At 39.6% G+C, this 12,249-nt stretch overlaps 1 long non-coding RNA gene across 1 annotated transcript; it reads right to left on the reverse strand.

Annotated features, from left to right (window-relative positions):
• Positions 1-3,958: 3,958 nt before the first annotated feature.
• Positions 3,959-11,855, reverse strand: LOC121701796. The gene is made up of 3 exons (XR_006028233.1): positions 11,756-11,855; positions 6,920-6,957; positions 3,959-4,028 (listed from the first exon to the last, which is right to left on the reverse strand). It is a non-coding gene; the product is annotated as an uncharacterized LOC121701796 (long non-coding RNA).
• Positions 11,856-12,249: the final 394 nt, after the last annotated feature.

Consider the following 12,249-nt stretch of genomic DNA (forward strand, 5'->3'; position numbering starts at 1 on the left):
CTCTGCTTTAAAGCCTACCCTTAAGACTGTTTTACTCATAGTTATAGGTAGCAATGGTTTGCAAAAAGTCCAGCACTCATCACAGAGCCCCTGGTGAAAATAGATGTATTTGTGGTTGTCTCTCTGCGACTGCATGGCCTGCCAGAAATAGATGATATGTTCAGCTCCAGATCATGCAGGTGGTGGCGCTGGACCAGCATGCAGTATCTCTGCTACTTAAGGCCTTGTCTGCCAAAAGACCTTATGTGTGTCATGTGCTATATGCAGGAGGATTTGTGCACACAGAGACACGAAGCCAAGACAAAAACTGTTTTCCGTATTTACCCTAATAAAGATGCCATCATTACCATACTAACTATTTTGATATCAACTACTACACTACAACTTTGCCATATAAATCCTTCCTCTTTGTCTGGCAACTATAACGTGTCATTTATAATCTGTCTTTTTACTTGTCTCATGATCCCTTTCCCTATACAATAGGACCACTGCTGAGGGGCTGTGACCAATGTTCTACACAATACCTCATTCCATTCTGTCATTATGTCCTCTCACTTTAGATTCTCCACTGTGAGGTCCTTCTGTCTGATGCTTCCTGCTGCCCATTACCTATTATTATACAAAGCTAGTAGAACATGAATTTATTTTACCGTAGAATGTTGGGAAATCCCATTCAAGTCAATGGAGCGTTCTACTAGCACGGTTGATCAGCTGTGTTCTAAAGAATGTTTAATCCACAATATCCTGTAAAATCATCCTATTTGTTTGCTGTCGGTACACTCTTATGTTACTATCTCCCTTTCCACAACCTGCAGCATGTGTGTATGCCTGCTGCACTGTTCATCTGAGCCTTATGCTGATATGATACATATCTGTGGTATTTGCTTGACTCTATGTATGTTATCTGCCTCTTCATCTCTCATGTTCATTTCCCCTACTCCATTCCTCTGCTGGGCCGGCCTCAAGTAAGTCCCCCCGAGCTGGGTTCTGCTCAATGCTGCCTCCTGTTGAATATAGGGTTTTTCTTTGCCATAGGGGTTTTATCCCAGCTTTGTACTTGTTATAAGATACCTTTCAGATATACGGCCCCATTAAGTGCTTTAGGACAATGTCTATTGTCAATTCAACTATAAGTTAACAACGTTGTATTGAATGGAATTATTACCATTTCAGTGAATTAATCAGGTATGCGCTAAATAAGCAACATTTTCAGTTTGCATTTGCATCAAATATGTGTCTTTTATGGATAGGGTCTTGACTTTCTAAACAAGAACTGTAGAAAAAGTATCTTCACCACTGATGCACATCAGCTATCATAGCCTTTATTGAATCTTTTACTCTATTAAAGTCTATGTCATAAATCACAAAAATTTCTTTTCTCTGCAAAGCTAGATTTACACAGATAGGTTAAGTGGGATCACATGTGCTTTACAAAGGCTGTGAATCAAGCTGTCTCAAAAAGTGTAGAGATCTGTATTAATCATAACAGCTATCTTCTCCGGACAAGTGCCTTCTATGGTCATATTGATGAAATGTTTGTGGAGAAAAGATGAGGGGGTGTCGGTTGAAATTTCAAGAGCATGGGCTTTTCAAAGAAGAGGCCTTTGGGAAGAAGCATGAGATAAAGGAGGCAGTGGACAGATAAGAAGAGTGTGTAGCTCAAACCCACCACATTTGCTCACATTAAAAACAAACTGTGAATAGGGAATCAAAATCTAAGTCTGTGATGTAATTTGCAAAGTTTTACAAGCATATTATATGAGATTATTCCACTGCTTGGTTGAATTTCCTAGCCTGGGTACCATTCCGAACGTAGTCCCGCCACAACATTTGAGGTCGGGAAGTTCGGTCTGGCATTGCTTCATTGTGGTGGAAGTATGCTTGCCCTATATCAGGCGGACCAATCAAATCAGGCTTTACGATGATCGACAGGTGAGCAACAGCGCCTGGTCTATCACGTCATCTGAGCACGCTTAGGCTTATGTTTGAAACAAACGCTGTGGCTAGAAGGATACATGGCTTTTAAGACCCCATATGGAAAATTCATATTATTTAATGAGGTTGTATCACTGAAAACGATTATTTCTGAAAACTTTGGCCAAAGTTGAGATGTGGGAAAACTCGTGGTTTCACTTTCATCAAGGGAAAACAGCGCTGTTGCATTGCGACATGTTCCCTCGTTCGTTTGAAATCTCTGATTGACCACCTGTTCGAGGGATTTGCGACAGCCTTTCCCAGCTGTTTAACATGTTTGTAGCATATCACTGTTCAACAGAATTATTTTTAAAAACGGAGGGGATATAGGAGAAGAAGGATGGTTTGTGTGTTTTCTTCCTACACCTCACGGTAAGCTATTTTGTTGCTCTGATTGGTTAGGTCTATCCAATTGAGTGCAGAGGCATTCCCCCCCATAATTACGTCCCAATAGAGCAGTATCAAACTTATATTCTGACTAGAATTGAGTATGACTACGTCAGGCTATGAATTTCCCATTGTCCTACGTAATTTAGAACGACCATTAACCGTATGTTATTTGCATACCTATGAAGAAGATCCATTTTTTTGTCCGTATCACACTTGTATATTAATTCGCCGAACTCGTTGTGAAGTTTAAATGAACTGTCACGTTGCATCCGAGCTGTAAAATGCAGATGTTCAGAACATGGCAACAGTAGAATAAGCGGGATAATGGACTCCACGGTGGTCTGTTCACAGAAGTTAATGCTTCGCGCTTCGCGTCGGGGCCGTTTTACAACCTCGACCGTGCATTAACTTCTGTGAACAGACCACTGTGTCGTCCATTATCCCTTACATAATGGTTATAATGTTCTTAACTCCAAAGGATGTACTGTCATACAATCATATTTCATACATTAGTTGCTTAGATTTGGCTCAAAATAAATGTATGAAGTTAAGTTAAATGTACTGATAAGCCAATGCACTGGGAAACAATGGAATATCACAAATCAGAGTTAGGCTACAACAAGACAAGAAAACACTGTGGTTTCACTCAGCAGTCTAAACCTCATATCCATTGGAGACACAAAGATGACACTGAGTTGAGTGAGAAGTGCAAATGGAATTTACTGCGTGTGGGGCAAAGGAGGATTGGTGCAGGTCTTTGCTGACCACATTGATCGCTATCTAATCTGAAAGATGGGTGGCAGTGAGGCAGAATAATGGGAGACATTAGCCTGTAACAGGCCTCACTGGCAGCCCGATGACCCTCAAAATATGAGTTTTAACTGTCCTTTTCAAAAGCTACACTTTACACACAAAGACGACAGAGTTTCCCTGGACTCATCCAGGTGAGGTGCTGTCACTGACCATGACAACCCGAGATCCAGCACAGTATATCTCCAGTGAGATACCAGCTGCATGCGAAGGCTACGGAAACATTCTGTGGACATCAGCATCTCTGTTTACATTACCTTTTCACTGTTTGGTCACTGATTGTTGGCAAAGTATTGGACCAGACACACTGGACGGGCTGAAAGTCACGCAGAGGAGGACAACAGAAAGGTCAGACTTCCTCACATGTAAGATGGCAATCACCGTCTGTCACTGAGGTAAAGAATATCGTATTTGCTAGATCATTAAATTTATAACAGCTTAATAGAAAGTAGGTGGTCTTTTTTACTCTTTTTAAATATCTGTCAAGATCTGCCCTATCTGTTTCATTGCAATCCCTCTGGTCTGCAAAAGAGCTGGGAGTGATAATTATTAGGCTCTATTTTTGCCTTAGACATACTAATTGCTGCTCGTTATACAGTAGAAGAAGGTAAGCATGGATGCTTTGAAAATCACTGTTTTATCTCACCCCCAGGCTGGATGAGCTGACTACAGTATATTGACTACTTCATCTCTACTTCTGACTCAACAGAAACAGAAGACACAGGACTGGCTCATTAAAATGTCATGTTGTGCATAAATATAACATACAGTATCAGGAGAAATGGTTCAACTTCAGCTTTTTAGATGGCATGTAGGCTCTTCAGCAGAAATGTGCGCTAAAACAAAGCCAACTTCTGCAATGATACATCAAAAGAGCAAGCTTTAGGAACAGGGTTGTTTTGTTCTCCAAAACTGTGCACACACTGTTTTCATGACACAGCTTTAGGGTAAGCAGGTACCTCACTATAATACTGGCACCTTGTTTGCAAGGACAGTTGGCATGCCTGCGGCACATCTTTATAATTAGTGTCTTCCATTTCAGCCAGAGTCTGTGAGCTGTTACGTGTCTCTGGGTGGAACACTGATGATGCCATTACTGTCACTACCTCAATTACAGAGTAAACACAATATAGATGTTTTCATAAACAACTGCATATCAATTCAGTTTGATGTCTTTTAGTTCAGAGATATAGACAAACATCCAAAATCATTGCAAGCAGAAAACATATTTCTACGTATTGTGGCTAGGTATACAATAATACAGGATACATAAAATAGTATGCATGAAAATAATCAAAAAATGTATTTTCAGAGATGAGGATATGATAAAATAGAATGAAAAAGAATACTTCACATCTGTTCACATACTCCACATATTTTTTCACTCCTCATGTACAAGTTGTTGAGTCAAATATTCAAATTGAGTCACTCAACAACAAACCATTTGAGAGTTTTGAAATCAATACCCTTTTCTTCATTAGCCAGAAGGAAAGAAAAAAAAGACAGATTTTTGCTGGACCCTGTCATGCCGAAGTCCTACTCACACACATCTGCCAGCTCCCAGGGTTGTCACAACACATGGCACTGAGTTTGTGTGCACACACACCCACCCAACCCCCCCTGCATGCCAGAGAGTGAGCCACACATCAGACTTCCCTCAGACAAGCAGCAGGACTGCCATGCTCAGGACTCTGCCATGCTACTGTCAACTCCTCAGGTTGTGACCAATTTGCCTCACTAGTGCCCTTTAAATACAACTTACTCTTGTGTAGAAACAATACATATGGTATTTCATAAATAATTTTACTAGTAAAAAGTTCTGACATGCTGCAATCATGGATTATTTAAACAACAGACGAAAGGACAATACAATATTTGATGAAAAATAGGTTAAAGTCAGCGGATTCACAACATGCCAGTCAATATTAAATTAGAATAAATGGTCAGTCTTGTCTGTTCAATAAGCTTCTACTCACTGTCCTCTGAGTGACCTAGCTTGACAGCTGCATTGTCTCAATGAGACACATTCTTAAAAAAGATATACTGTATAGTGCCTTTTCAGGTATTAATGGATTTTGCTTTGGGCCTGATGGGATTGATGTCATCTTTGGCATCTGCTAACATGGCGGGGCTTTCTCTCTTTCCTCATGTGTGTGTGTTGAGGAAACCATGCACATCCCAAAGCTTGGCCAATGATAAACCAGACCCCCCCCCCCCCCCACACACACACACACACACACGCCCGCCCTCCAGCTTGGAGGCCTTCGTGACTATCACAAAGGAGCACTCCTGACTGTAATTCAAGGAGACTGTCACAGCTCATGAAAAAATCATCGCATATAATCAAATCGCAGTAAAAATCCTGCACTTTGCCTCTTGGGAGTCTCCCCTGTGCCCTGAATATTTCATGTAATGGAAGCTCTCGCCACCATGGAAACACTCAACAGTTCAGGATCGCGTGCAAATATTTACTTACACGTCTGGGCACGAGTAGAGCAGCGAGCAGTAAGACCAGCGAGCCCTGAGTGAGTTTTATAAATAATGGTAATTACATGTGACACAGCTCTCAGCAGGCAGTCAGTCGGGGGCTCCTCATAACCTCGTAGTGTAGGGATGGCACAGCATTGCGTGCCTGGGTTAAAGTCGAGAAGAAAGGATAGCGACAGGGGTGGGGAGAAAAGTCCTTGATGCATATGAATTGACAAATGTCTGTTGTGGCTGGTGAGAGTGGAGCTCAATCGCAGGTCTGTGGAAACATCAAAACACAATCTAGGGCTGCCATGTAGCTAGTGAGGGTGAGGCAGAGTGGGCTGCCCCTCTCTCTCTTGCAGCTCCTGCCCACACATCTCCCAGAGCTGGAGGTGAGCTGCCCTCATGTGACACAACTGCACTGCGGGACACCATACTCCACTCCCCCACTTTAAATGGCATTCATTCCACGGTGTCTAGTATTTAGGAACGTGCACGACATACTGTAGTGTATAGCTTGTGTGCATGGTGTGTATGTTTTCCAGGTAAGTCTGCTGGTACAGTGGTCATCTCCCCTGCCCCCAGACATCCATGTGTTCTAGCCTGAGGTCTAGCAATGCCACTGCAATAACTGGGATGACAAGCCTTGGAATATGGATGAGCTCTGGAAGAGAGTGCTGCGCTGGTAAGACACTTCAGTGAAGTAACCCTCCCCTCTGCCAAGTCTCCACAGCTCAGTAGATGCACTGTATGTGCAAGCTATCCATTTGTAATGACTTTTAACTTGAGCCATTTGCATGTATTATCCTGGGCGTTGGAGACGCAGTTTATTCTACCTCAGCTGCATCATGAATATGGGGAGGGGAAAATAAATGTATCTCCATCTCTCTAATTCAGCAACCTAATATTGTCTTGAGATTTACTGTGGGATTTGCACTGTCTCTATAACCGTAAACAATAGCATTAAACTTGATTTATTAAAATGTCTTTGTTTCCCTGCAAAATATAAAATGCAGTGCATTTTCATCATTGGTTGATGTGAGCTAGAGGTTTACATGAGGAATGTATTGCTGACAGAAAGAAACATGTAAACCCATGAGATTACATTGGGAGAACCCAAGCTGTATCAAAAGTGGACTAAATCTCTTGGATGTATCCAATTCAGTGATGTATTTGATACAATGCTGTGAATTGTTATTGGTAGTTGAAATGTCATTCATGACACATTTACATAAAAGAAAACAAAAAAAATCATGTTGTTTCATAAGCCACTGACCTGATATTTCTGAACCTTAACTCCTCGACACCATCCGCCTAACATTCAAAACAAAACACAATTAAATACAACAGTTACAACAACAAAGTTAATGACAAAGCTGTGCCAAGTTAATTAGATGATGCCCCCAGCGTGGGGCCAACAAAATCTTTATGAAGCAGGTTTTCTGCCATGAAATGAATCAAATGGGACCACTACACAGATGCTGCTCTACTTTTCTTAGTCTGCTATTTAAATTGAATTTTTATTTAATATTTCATTTATGCTTGCATTCACTGCATGATAGTGCACAATATTGAAAGACAGCTCTTGCTGGAATAATTGTGACCAAGAACCTAATTCACACAATTTAAGAGTAGTACCAGGCTACTTTGAACTTTATATGTGTTCTTTTTGTTGTTGTTCAAAAGCCATGTATGCAATGTAGCTATTATCTCTCAGGGGATAGTCTGACCAAACATCACTGAGAAAACACACAAACACAGCAGTAGACATCATTTGGATTGTAATTATTTTGGAGGTTGCACAAATAACAGATGGAAAGGTGACCTTTGGGGCTATTTGCTTATGCTTGAAATGCAATCACTCCCCGACTGCCCATTATGGTTCGAAAAAACGGATGAAATCAATTTTATTCAAGTGCAAGGGCTTCACCACTGATGGAGAGATTTTCAGGACTAAAGCCCATAGCCTACATAGGCTACTGTATAACTTTTCAGGTTTTTTTCAGCAGGTAAAATAGCAGGTGAAATCTGTGATTCTATCAAATGCCTTCTAGCTGTCTGTTTTGTGTGTGCACTCAAAAAGAAACCCCAGTGTTCCTCCTGGTCCCGTAAATGGGAAACAAACAAGGTTTCTCAGGCCGAGTGAAACATTGGTCCAGTCAGTCCATGTTAACTGATTGAGGAAGAGTGGGCAGGTGTACAGCCTTTAGTGTTCAGCCTTTCGTCAGAATAGCAGGCTTCACCTTTAATTATCTAAATTAGCAATCAGACATTAACCTCTCTCTCTCTCTCTCTCTCTCTCCCACAGCACCCCCCAACATACACACACACACACACACACACACACACAATTTAGAAAGGTAAGCGTATACACGGTAAACCACAAAACATGTAATTAAACAAACTCATGTTGAACTGTCATATGTTGCCACAGCAGAGATTCGTAATGGCAGAATAGCTTTGTAATTCAAAGACAAGCAACTGTGGAAGGTTTAGTACCTGTGGAATATATTTGTAAGTGAAGGACATATGAGTAATACTTAAAATCGTTCGTGTTTTTTGTTAAATCAGAAATTAGTTTTACAGTTACAAATCTTGATGCACACACACACAATACATATGAGACACTTCTCATCCCTAAGGTGGTGCAAAAGTCTGTGCACTTGCAGAAAAGATTTGTAACTGTAGGACAACTTTTTGTGCATATAATATTGATTTGTAATTGTAGAATATGTTTGTAATGGTAAAATATTTTTAACTGTAGGATGATTTGTAGCTGTAAAACTGATCCGTACCTGTAGAATAGATTCGTAAGTGTATGGGCATATTTGTAATTTTGACAATTACTTGTACAGATCATTTTTACAGTTACAAATAATTTATACAGTTTCAAAACGTGATACACACGTACAAAACTTTTGAGTCTAATATTCTTCCATACGGCTGCCCCTCATCCAATTGCGTCTAAGTCCGGAATCAGTCAGTAAACATTGGTCATAGTATTATCTAATTATATGCAGTGAGATTTTCAAATGCATGCTTGGTGCCGCCCCTTGAGTTGGGCCATTACATTAGTCATGGCCAGACTCATAATCTTTCTAGATTACCAGGGTCTGGAATCTCCAGGCTACGTGTAACCAGGTTGCCATGGAATTTTGAGTTAATTGAAATTAATACGATAAATTAGTTAAATGAGGCAATTAAGCTGTGTCAACTTGAGATGGCTGTTTGATCTGACATCACCTGTTCCTTCAACTAAGGAGTCATTGTTAACGCAACATTCTATTTAGTGGATGGAAATTATGCATCATATCAACTAACCTAGTTGAGTTGAGTCAACTCAAGTTGTTATTAACCTGGTTGCCTTGAAATTGTAAGTTAAACATATAGAACATCATATAAGAAGTTGCATCAAATAAAGATAGCATGTTGATCTGACTAATATTCTTACAAGTTCAATCAACTAAGGCTTCTTTGTCAAACCAAATACATTTTAGTGAATGTGACTTAAGATTCATTTAACTTGAGTGGGTGTTTTTTCCCCCCAGGATGCCACATCCCCAGTCAACAAATTCTTAAAGAGTTCACATATTACTTCCATTCCTTACTGAAATGTAATATTGAAATAAAATACATAACCAAATGACAATGACACTTAAGACTATACTGTTGTTGTCATGTTGTCATGGAATTATTTGTTGTACCACAAACCATCAAGAAGATGACCATCCACAACACCTTAACCTGTGCAGGGCCTAAATTATTGACTGTGCTGAAGTCAGGAACAGACAAACTGTGCAGTGTTGTCATTGTGAAAATAAACTCTGTTTTCACATCTAGTAGTGCAGTTGCTACAGTTTTCATATATGTTCATAGTAAATTTATATGGTCCAAGAATTTTCACCTTCTTATGTGAATAACAAATTCATTCCAGGAGAAAGGACACATCATGTAAGTAAGCATTAGGTAGCATTAAGTAAGCATTAGGTAGCATTCAGTAAGCATTAAGTGCCCAACTTTGTCACTGCTCCAGGTAGGCAGGTCAATGCTAATTGAGAAAGTAATCAATTTTGCCCCAGTAGTCCTATATATTTCAATAATGGTCTTATCCTTAATGGTACTCCTGACAATACTCTGAAAATGTATTATACGCTAATTTTGCTCATCAGTTGTTTTACGTCATACATCTCCCATATAGAAACAATAAACAGAAATGAGGAAAAAAATAAACATTATAAACAAGAAAGTAGCATTTACCCATAATCCCTAACTGCTCTAGTTAGGGATTATGATAACACCAAGGGCAAATTATTTTTTACAGTGATGCTTTGAGATGAACCATGCTTTGTTCCCACCATGAATGTGTTAAGTATTGAGCATGTACAAATTATCAGTGGTCACATGGCACATGTTTTAACCACCATGAAAGCTTCTGAATACTGTGGCACAACATATTCAGCATGCTTCATTTTAAGACTTAATCTTGAAGTCTTTAATATATATCACAATTATCTTCCTTTAACATTGATGTTTCATACTAAGTACATCCGAATGCCTACTCTCAGTACATGCCACCTAACACAATCATGTTGAAATTGCATGAATATTTCATGTAAGTCTAATCGATTTCATTGGAATTACTTTAGCAATTTTCTAAACCGAAAGAGAAATGCTGGACTAATTCTAGACAGCACATAAGAGCAGTGTGCCCTTCTGATTGCATCTGCAGAAGTATCTGTTGTGTAAGGTATTGTCATGAAAGCCTGCTAATATGTTCAAAGCAGACAATGTCATAGTTTTCACTATTAACCAGTGTTTCAATTTGACTGAAATTCATGAATATAAAATTATTTACAGGCAACTCTCTCCTAATGCCACATCACTCTGCAGGTCTGTTTTCTTGTATGCTTGGTTGTTGACCCCACTCTAAAACTGGAATGATTATCCGTATTTCACTCTCAGAGTGTGCACTGTCAAGAGTAAATACAAATATGTATGGCTAATTGCATATTTGAGACTCACATCCTCCATTGGCACTCATTCATTTGCTATTCTTTCAAATACTCAAGAGTGAAAAGTACTTCAAAACTCAAATTTGAACCAGAAGCCCAGGAATGGAGGTGTTGATTGCATATTTGAACTAGGATAATTACACCATGTGCATCTAGCATTTATCTTCTGGTTAGGAAATCAACCACTACATAGAAAAGAACCCACATCACTCCATTCCCATAAGGTCCTATTCTGCTCCTTGAAATAACATATCCAAATGACACAATAGACAGAAGGAGGGTGGATCATTATCCCCCAAAGACAGCTGCAGGAAACCTTCCATTTCTCCAAGGATAGATGACTAAAATTGGTGTCCTTGCTTTCCTCAAGTATGTATGTAGAATATGAAGGTTTTGTTTAGATGTGTAATCCAGTGCCTCAGGCAGCTCTGAACACATGTTATTGTGACAAGAGAGTCACAATCTGCAGGGATTGTTGATATCACAGAGGGAGTGATGGCAAGGGAATTGACTTTACAAAAAAACAACAACTTGGTGGACAGTTTTAGCAATGCACAAGAGATTTGGTCACCTGTGAATAATCTGGGGGACACATTTGCTTTGAAAGATAGTGTTCTCAAGCCTTTTCAAAATATGGAGAACTTGTGTCTCCATCATATTTAGTTATTTTCCACTTTATATTTTAGTATTCACTAATTATTTAATGTGTCTGTTGTGTTTCATGACACCCATACCATACCTGCTCAGAGGAGAATTACCATCAGAGAAGATATTTGACTATTTTACATTTCATAAACTCATCACATTGCAGATAAAAATAATCAACTGTAATATTAGGATGTATGCTGCCTCATGGACTACAAAAGTTGACTCTTACTGTATGTGTACTGTAGGTGTAAATTGATTCAGATCAATTGTTTCAACATTTGTTTTGTTCTCCCAATTTTGTGATTTGTGACTTGTTAAGAATTCAGACAACTGTGTTACAAACCTACTAAACGTATTAAGCCTTTCAAAGAAGAAAGCTACAACACAGCAATATAATGACATGACATGATAATGACAGCCATGAATGCATATCTCACAGATCATGAACTCACGGGTCGGGTGGAAGGAATATCCCAACACAGGTCCACTCAGTCTGTCTCTTTCATGTCCGTAGGGGCTGTGGTGCCTGGTGCTGTTGATTTTCCACAGGCATCCAGAAACCAGCTGACAAGAGCCTGTCATTGCATGCTTTACATTTTAAACATCTCCACTCTTCATTTGAAATTCAATCTCTATTCCATGCCTCCGTAAATCGCTGCCTTATTTTGTTGGAACAGGTGTTAGGGTTTATCAGGTCGATTAAAAAGCTCCACACCTCTATGTCATGCTGACAGACAATGAGAGGCCTTGAGGGGTTTGGGTGGCACATAAATATCTGGTCTTTTGCCGCAACCCAGGATGATAAGGTGAGCCTCGATAGTACACATACTAAAGGGAGATCCACTGTTAACTTATCCTTGAACCTTTATTTGCAACAGAGGAAATGCACAATGCTTGAATACAAACTAGAAAGCAAACTGAAGTTAGTTATCAACTCTAAACTCTG

Source organism: Alosa sapidissima, chromosome 2 (assembly GCF_018492685.1).
Source record: "Alosa sapidissima isolate fAloSap1 chromosome 2, fAloSap1.pri, whole genome shotgun sequence".
NCBI classification, from domain to species: Eukaryota; Metazoa; Chordata; class Actinopteri; order Clupeiformes; family Clupeidae; genus Alosa; species Alosa sapidissima.